The 10,063-nt window shown below is 39.8% G+C and overlaps 1 pseudogene; it reads right to left on the bottom strand.

The window, feature by feature from the left end:
- Positions 1–2,073, bottom strand: part of LOC113568430 — a 6,390-nt pseudogene extending 4,317 nt beyond the window's left edge.
- Positions 2,074–10,063: the final 7,990 nt, after the last annotated feature.

Here is a 10,063-nt window from a genome sequence, read left to right as displayed (position 1 = left end):
ATACTTACTGAATAAATGAAAAGCTTATTGTTACCCAAAAATGTTTCGTAAGATAGCATGTTCTCTTACCCCGAACTGTAAGAGTAACATGGTTATAATCCTCTGAGTTGTTTGCACTCTTTAATAACACAGTGTACCTCAGGCCATCATCTGCCTTTAAATCTTTAATTTCCAAATGTCCCGTGATGGTGTTAAGCACAAGGCGGTCTTTGTATTTCCAGTATTTATTTAGAAACTCCCCTTTCCTAAAGGTAGCAATAAATGTATCATTGGTGTAGATAGACCATCGAATGTTTACTAGTTTCCACGTTGGGTCTGCTCCTGATGGCAAGCTGACTGAACCTCAGAGGTAACCAGTAACACGGCTTTCATAACCTCTTACTGCTGAAAGAACAAAAATGGCGTCACTCAGGGTACGCTACCATTATACTGAACTAAAATGGAAAACAAATCATAATCAAACAATTAAGACACAAAACTTCTAACAGCATGCGTTAAAAAGGATAAAATTGGTCTATGACCAGTGATTCTAAAGCTAGCAACGAAGGAAGTAGTAAAACCTCCCTCTCTGTTCACCAAACTGCAAAGCTGATCTGAGCTGTATGACTGCTACATCCTAAAAAGACTTATACTAGGATGCCTTGAGTTTAGCTTTTGTTGGGGAAACTACACATCAAGACACTGTAGACTGATGGTTCATATACTTAGGAAGGACATTACACAGTTCATTATACACTTAATGAATTTAAAAAACAAGCAAACAAACAAGAAAACAAACAGCAAGCAACATTTTACCTTGACAGTAACACACCACAATGTAGACTATTAGAATCCCTGCAGTTAGAAGCACCATGCCCTGTAGGAAAAACAAATAGTTGCAAAATTCTGGATTTGCTTTGCTTTAAGCACAGAAAGCACGTTGACATAGAAGAAATGAAACTGTGTGAGGACATCAGTGGCGGCCTGAGTTAGAAGATGGCGGAAAGAGGGCGCCATGTTGTGGCCACGCGTTTCCACATGTCAAATAGTGTGATGCAGTGACATATTTACAGCATACATGAAAAATTAGGTAATTTGAATGTTAAAGTAGCAGTCATTTATACTACCATAAAGTAGCAATCAGTATTTATGAAAGTGGTTAGTTATTATTTTTACATTTTTTCTATATAGCACAGCTCGCATAACATATTTCTTTGTAGTCCTCAAACGAATCAGTATTATCTCTGTAGTGTGGGCCATGTTTAAAATAAATTTAGTTCACAGGCCACTAGGTGTAAGTAGAATGGTTATTTCATGAACTGAAGACGAATCAATGGAAAAAAAAATCTTCAAAATAGCCTACTAAATACTGTATACTGGTCCGCATAGTAGTATGCAGTATGGTATCCAATACGCAACAAACACAAACCATACTACGAGGTCACATGAATGTATGAAGGTCTGGTTACTGTTGCATGACAAGATGCAGTACACCACAGAGACAGCTCTGGTCATGTACTGGCATATTTGGTGTAATTAGTACATGATCTGTATCTCTTTTGCTTACTGGAAACATTTATTTTAGTCACATACTGCATATGGTATAAGCGAGTAGTATGTAGTAGGCTATTTCGAACACAGTGTTAGGCCACATCCAAAATTGCATACTAAATAGTAAATAGTATGCCAAAATAGTACTTTCAGGATGGTCAGTGTGTCCAAAACCTTAGTATAGATAGTATTTGCAAAAAACGGAAGAAACATTCTGGCCATATTGTTGACATTCCGTCAGCTTGTCTCTGGGAAGTTCTCAAGAAAAAAATAACATTTATTTAGTAGAAATCAAACTAAACTTATCTTCGTTAATATGTTCAGACATATTTAGCAGACACTCATCCAGAATTACTTATAAAAAAATGAATTATAGCTAGCTACAATTAGCTAGCCACATCTAGCTAGCTACAATTACCTTGTAAAAAAAAAAAAAAAAAAAGCATCACAGTACGCTCCCTTTCACACTGATCGTGTGGCACGGCCCACCACGTGCAGTGGGAGTTTATTGTCGACTGTGACTGCCTCCTTGTCTGTGACCATGCCCCAAATGTTCTCACACCAGAACCTTATTTCACATCATGTTTGTATGTATATAAACCACTGTGTCTCGTTGGTCATTTTAGCTGTTAACATAAATGTTCAACTTCTTGCTCAATTTTGTTTTGTACTCATGTTTATGTTAACATAATTACATTATAGGCACTCAGCTGATGCTTTAGACAATTACAATTATGACTGCTCAGGGGCCCAACAGTAGCAACTTAGCAGTGGTGGGACTTGAACTAGCAACCTTCCAATTACAAGTAAAGCACCATAACCATTGAACTACCACTGCCATACCACAAGCACTACCGGTGCTTGATCATGTGTTAGTGACATATCGTTCATCATTCGTGCTTTGTGTGAATACGTTTGTCTATGTCAAGTGAGGTCTGCGCATCCTGCTGCTTAGCCTGTGGCACTCGGGCCATCACAGAATGATCAAACACCACAGGATGCTGAGTCTCTCAACTACCACACTCCACACTCATTTGCAAGTAGTACTATGTACATCATGAGAGTAGTATGCACAAGGATTACAAATAAGTGCATAGTAGATGATTTTGGACCTAGCTAGACTTATTGTCCTTTGAGTGGGCCACTCGCATGATTGGTATAGATTTGAGGGGGTGGTCTACTGCCACCAAGATGATTTCCAGGTCCCTTCATTCAAACACAACACAGCAGCAGCGCACGGTCATTTTTCAGCTAATCCAGTGTCATTATTTTAATTATATACACTATTCAAAAGTAGCATTTATGTCTATCTGAAGATATCTGTATAACACAGAGCAACCACCAAAGCACACGCATTTGACTCGCCCTAAAGGTTTGACATCTGATATGCAAATTGTATTTGTTTCTTACCATTTAAACAAACATATTGTGTCATTGATGAAGTTAATGTTCACTTTTTATGGAATATTAAAAAATTAATAAGACTAGTTTTTGCTTTGTTCAGAATTGATAGATACATCAGGTATTTGAAATTATTCCCATACATATAAATATCCAGTTAAAGCCAAAAAAAATCATTTGTTTTAATTTTTAATCAGCAATGGCAGGTTTTCAGTGTATTTAATTTATGTCGTACATGACCAACAATACTACATACGGCAAAAACATTTGATTGTGCACTTTGTTTCTGATTTCAACAAATATTCAAATTATTCTAGGAAGAAATATGCCCATAAAGATTGTGACCATGCCTCATTTCTGAATTATAAGAACATGCCCCTTTTTAAGATAGCAATGTGAGAGCAAACATGAGAACAAAGGTACTTTTTTAACACACAGCAGCTGCGTAGCTTCTGAGTCTGTCTCATAAATGAGATCCTAGTTCAAGGGCTATAATGAAACTAAGACACTTTAACAGAAGCAAAACTTAAAACATGAACTAAAGAGATGACAATGAACGGGATATAAATTTGTATTAAATGGCTGGAGGGAGAACAGAGAGGATATCCTCCCACATATGGGAGGATAGGTTGATGGGTATGATGGATTACAACAAGCAAGGTAGAGGCAATAACAGCAGCTATTGCGACCTAAATAAACATACCGCATGGGGTGCACTGGGTACAATTGAACCGACAAAGCAACACAGGATGCAAGTAAACAGTAGTAGACAGAAGCCAATATCATAACGAAACAAAGGCCAACTAGAAATTTAAACATGACTGAAAACGGGGGGGGGGGAGACACACAGGACAAAAGAACAAATAAGGGATACTGAGATCTGCTCTGATGCAGGGTGGGCCTTCAGGCTGATCTCTCTAAGGGAGATCTACCAACTGGTAGTTTTGGAGGGTCCAGCCCTCTTTAGAGCCAGAATAGGCCTCCAGTCAGGTCCTAGAGAACAGACAGGGCTTTTGGATGAACTCCAGGGTGAGGTGTGCCTCTTGACTGAGCTCTGGGGTGAGGCAGGCCTCCTAGTTGAGCTCTGGGGAATCCAGGCAAACCTCTGGATGAGCTCTGGGAGAAAACATGGAAAAAAGGTAAAAGGTTTTAGTTTCATTTTAAGAGAACAAGGCAAAGGATACAAAAATGACAAAATTCTCTACAAGCATGCATTAGGCCTAAAGAAGAAAGATGTTGAGGCTCATTTAAAACTTTTACATGAAGGTAAAATAAAACACCTCAGTCCCATGTCTCATCCACATCAATAAAATGTTTTTTTTAAAACACAAAAAACAAACAAAAACCTAAATATTACAGTTATGTACAATATGGACGAAAACGAAAAACCTACAGCAGACTCCCAAAGCTGCCATAAAAAAGCAAGGGTATGTACGCTCAGTGTCTGAAGCTTCTGTGGTAACTGGTGACTCATTGTAAAATATACAGAAAAGTTGAGATAACTGTACTGAGCAGTGACGGGGACTTCCCCCTCATGCTCTCAGGAAGCAGATCTGCTAAGGCTTAAGAAACAGGACATGCAGGAAGTCTGGTTTGTGGTTACGGTGAAATAAATGGCACATTCAAATGCTAGCCAGTAGCGTCACAATTTTAATAAATGGTCCATTTGAGTCACTGTGTACAGAAACCACACAAATAAGAAAACTTTTTTTTTTTTTCCTTTTTCTTTTTTTTTCTTTTTGAAGAAAAGCTACATGCAGAGGGCACTTGCCACACATTTTTTGCAAAATGTAAACAAACATTAAAAAGGCCGCTTGATTCTTTAGAACAACAACAACGACATTGCAGGGTCTACAGGAGTAGTACCACCTAAAATGTTAAACTGAAGGACCACGAATAGGAGCTGGAACAGACCTCTCAGTATGATGTCACTTGCATAATGTTAAAACACCTTTCCTAACCTTCCTGTTAGGATTTTGCAGGTGAACTACTCAAGCGAGAGATCCCAAGCTCAAGGCCTAACACAGTAATAAACAGTACAGTTTTATTGAGCCCTTGCAATCTGGGTCCTATATACAGACAGTAATAAGGTCTGGTGTAATAAGGAGTGTATCCAGCTTTAAAAAGAAAGTCAAAGGAAAAACAGTAAAGGCTTCAATTGTAAATAACTTTAGACCTGAGGGAGGAAGAGGGAGGAAGGGAGGAAGAGTAATAAGTATACCCCTTAAAGCAAATACCATAATCCAGAGCAACACATCTCAGAGTGAACACGCTCCCTGGTAATCAAACCAAAGACTGGTGGTGTCAGCAAAAAGCTCTACCTGCTCTTAAAGGTGAGCTATAAGAGCCCACAATTTCACTACAATCTGTTTTCATTCAAAATGAACAAGTGCATTGTCTGCACAGATCATTGTCTGCACAGGGTAAGGCCTAAATGCCTGAAAGATGTACTCCAACATTTAGTAAACTGTGTACTACAAATAAATAAACAAATACATACATTTTTATTAAAAGTGCAACTAGGTTTGTTTTGAACTGAAATGTGTGAAGACCTCCATGACTACACTAGTAGAAGAAGAGTATTGTGCAGCATGATTGACATATTGATGCTGTATCGTCTGTTCTGGTAACTTCCATCTCTGAGGCTCTACAAACCTCAAGAAAATATATTTGTGTGGGAGAGAAAACAAAAAAAGAAAACAGTAATCACCATTATTAGTGATGACAGCAATTTTCAGTCACCATTTTACTGGCGTCATTATGCTAATAAAGCTATGAAATGAGACTGAGACTCTTCATCATGTTTGGTTTTAATAAATTTGCTTCTTGCTGCAGGTTTGTGTGTTCTGGCTGATGAGAACACAGAGACAGTACGCAGGGCTACCGGGAGCTCCCTCCTGTTACCACTTGGACTCCAAAAAGAATCTGCCATATGCACAGTGGAAATTTATAGAGCATCAAATTGCTAGCTATGGCAAAGATCAAATCCATATTAGTTTGAATTCCCAGTTCACGGGAAGATTAAAGGTGGACAACGTTATTGTTAGTGTAGAAGTGGAAGCCCTTCAAGACTCTGGAACCTTCTTTATTATTGCAGATGAGACTTCACAGTTTCCAACAAAGTGTATCAGTTTGATAGTCTATGGTGAGTACACCTGTATATGTCTTATGGAGGTCTTGCAGAAGCCAAGCTGTTGATCTGGACCGCAGCAGGAGCAGGTGCTGCTCTCCTCCTCCTCATAGCTGTTATTGCACTGAGCTGCTGGTGGAGATCTCATGGAGGTGTGAAGTCTGACATGTCTCACACATCCAAACAGAGAGGTCATCATGTAGCATTGTGTTTATAGGTTGTTCCATAGCATAAACTGTTTTAGGATCCTTTTCCCACTGATTAACATATTTATCTCATGAACTAGTACGCTTTAATGTGCATCTCCCAACAGATGAACTGGTAAAACATATTGTTTATATTTTACTTTAATCAGATGCAACACTCCGTGATTGTTGGAATACAGTGTATGCAGATGTTAACCTTCCACAAAACAGTGTGTGTGGGTGTGTGTGTATATATATATATATATATATATATATATATATATATATATATATATATACACATACATACATACACACACAAACACACATACACACACACACAAACACACATACACACACACACACAGACTTGGCATTCACAGAGGACATTTTAGAATATCCAGTCAACCCAACCTTCATGTTTGCAAGTTTCAAGTTTGGTTTATTTGTCACATATATAGTCATACACAGTATAACTCGCAGTGAAATGGTTGCGAGTGCTCTGTCCAAACTGAGGAAAAAGAAAAACAGGGGTGCATAGAGAAATATATATTCTATATATATACAAAAATATATTAACAATGTATGTACAGTATGTATATTATGTTTATATACACAATGTACAATGTATATATGGATATGTATATATGTATGTACACCATGTACAGAATGTACAGTTCCATCTTGTAATTGACATATTTACAGTTATATGTTACATGGTGGTAATTGAACATATTTACAGTTATGTTACATGGTGGTGGTGGTCCCCACAGTTTATCAGTTTCCCTGATTCAGGGCCCAAATGGCCTGTGGGAAGAAGCTCCTCTTCAGTCTCTCTGTCTTGGTCCCTTTGGAGTGCTTGTCTGTCCTGCTTGGTGCTGTATCCAAACCAGAATGTGATGTTCCCTGTGAGGATGCTCTAGATAGTGCAGGTGTAGAAGTTCCGCAGTACCTTGGAGGGCAGTCTGAAGTCTCTTATGCGTCTGAGGTGGTAAAGACGCTGACGAGCCTTCTTTGCCAGGGAGTTGGTATGGCGGGACCTGGACAGGTCCTGCGAGATGTGAACACCAAGGTACCTGAAACTATCTACTCTCTCCACCGCGGTTCCACTGATCCTCACAGGTTGGTAGTGCCGCTCCTGCTTCTTGTTGCAATCCACGATCAGCTCCTTTGTCTTACTGACGTTTAGGAGGAGATTATTTTCCTGGCACCAGTTTTCCAGGTGTTTAATCTCCTCCAGGTAGGCCCTCTCATCGTTGTCCGAGATGAGGCCCATGACAACTGTGTCCTCAGCAAACTTGACAATGATGGTGGAAGTGGCTGTGCAGTCATAGGTGTACAGTGAGTAGCGCAGGGGGCTTATGACACAACCCTGAGGAGCTCCAGTGCTGAGGGTGAGGGTGGGTGAGGCACAGTTGCCCACCCGTACTGATTGTGTTCTGTCTGTTAGGAAGTTGGAGATACAGTCGCACAGGGATGTATGCAGTCCTAGATCCTCCAACTTAGTAGTGAGTAGGTAGGGGATGAGTGTTAAATGCTGAACTGTAGTCGACAAACAGCATTTTAACATAATTACCCCTCCCTTTGTCCAGGTGGGTCAGTGTGGTGTGAAGCAGATGTGCAATTGCATCATCAGTGGAGTGGTTGTGGCAGTATGCAAACTGCAGTGGGTCCATGGAGGCTGGCAGTGAAGATGTGATGAAATCTCTGACTAGCTTTTCAAAGCACTTCATCACGACTGATGTGAGGGCAACAGGGCGGTAGTCATTGAGGCCAGAGGGTCGAGGTTTCTTCGGGACACGGACGATGGTGGATCGCTTGAAGCTGGACGGGACGATACCGAGCGTCAGGGAGAGATTGAAGATGTCGGTGAATACCGGTGCTAGCTGGTCTGCGCAGGCTTTGAGGACCCTCCCACAGATACCTTCTGGTGCCGCCACCTTCCTGGTATTCACCCTTTTAAACACTCTCCTCACGTCACTCTCCGTGATGATGAGAGAGCGCTGTTCTATGGTGCTCTATTTTTGGACTGTGGGAGGAAACCAGGGAATGATGAAGAATCCCACACATGCAAAGGGAGAATGTGGGAACGCTACCGAGATAGGGACTTAAACCCAAGACAACAGCACGGAGAGGCAAACATGCTAAACACCAAATACCATAAACCAGTACTTCACCAAAAGAAATTACAGGGCAACGAATACAGAACACCTTTATAATAATCTTTAAATCATATCTGCCTCTGCATTACTGTTCTCTTTACTAGCACATGGTGACCCATCATGTATTTGATAGTAAAGGCCTTGGAAGGTTGATTATAAACAATACATTTGACATTAATTCAGCAACATACAAATGATCCGTACACTACTCAGTGCAGGGCTTGGAGCACTTGAATGGCTTGTCTTCAGTTTGAAACAGGAATGTCAGAGTCATCATTGGTGCTACTTTGTTACTTTAATAACAGTGTTGCCGCTGATCACTTTCACTGAGAAGTTTCAAGTTTGGTTTACTGTATATGACTATGTATGTGACAAATAAACCAAACTTGAAACTTCTCAGTGAAAGTGATAAGCAGCAACACTATTGTTAAAGTAACAAGAATTAGCTGTACTGAACTAAAAACCTATTTATGATGACAAACTTTGTATTGATTAAAAAAAAAATAAAGCCCTGGAAAGTTTTTTTTGTTTTGTTTTGTTTTTTTTAAATATCTCAAATTAGTGATGATGAACTGAGTCAAGTCACACAGTAACTGAGTTTCACTCTTTGTAATCAAAGTCAAATAAGTAAAAGAGGAATGCAGCACCTTCACAGTTTGGATCTCCACTAAAATTAAACATCCATTTCTGGTGGTGATAGTATTCTTTTCCATATAGAACTGTACTTTTTTTGCATTTGTACATCTACAGTAAACAAACAAACAAAATGTCACTTTGTATCTGCCCAGAAGGTGGTTAGATATCATGGTAAGGCAATATAGAGACAAAGTACAGAGACCAGTTAGAATATTACACAGTCACCATATTACAGTTCTCTCGCCTCTGGACTGGCTGACAGTACTTCACCCTGACTCCAGCTACATCCCCTTCAGAGTCTGCAGCTACACAGCGTTTTGAAAGAGGTGTGGTCCAAAGTAGGAAGATGACATTTCCTGCAACCGTACGGCCTCTGCTGAAGCACTGTGCTCTTCTCATGACTTTGCACAGTGTTACAGACATCATAGCAACATGACAACCACAACCAGATGTCGTGACCACGGTCTAGTGGCTGATACTGTACATGGCACCATGCAGAATCCAATACTGTAAGTGCACAGGTCTATAATGCATATATGCAACAGGAGTAGGCAACAACTAGGCAACAGCTGTAGGTGTAAGGTGCTTAAAAACTGGTAAGTGTAGCAGTAATCCAATGGCCTCACAATCAAAGGATTCAGTGATAGTCAGGAAAAAATGTATATGAGATGATAACAACAATGTTACTGTGTTTAATCATCTAGAAAAGGTTTCTACCTCAAATATGCTTTAATGTTTCCCATAAACCTCATTGTTTCCATCAACGTTGAGGTACGACACTTATTCCATTCGTTTTGCGACTTAAATTATATAGACACATCAATAAAAGCGTTCGCCCCTACAACAGTGCAAACATTTACCAGCAATAAGACATTATTTAGGTATTCTGAAAATTCAGTTTACCACCTTCCTTATCCTGCCCTCCCATAGAAATACCCAAATGTCACAGTGAGAACCCGCCTGATTTGGATTGCGCATGTGCAGAACATCACACTATATTACTTTTGTACTGCACTACC

The sequence above is a fragment of the Electrophorus electricus genome, chromosome 19, assembly GCF_013358815.1.
Source record: "Electrophorus electricus isolate fEleEle1 chromosome 19, fEleEle1.pri, whole genome shotgun sequence".
Classification (NCBI taxonomy): Eukaryota; Metazoa; Chordata; class Actinopteri; order Gymnotiformes; family Gymnotidae; genus Electrophorus; species Electrophorus electricus.
Note: the sequence above shows the minus strand (reverse complement) of the source record. Positions and strands in the feature narration are given on the sequence as shown.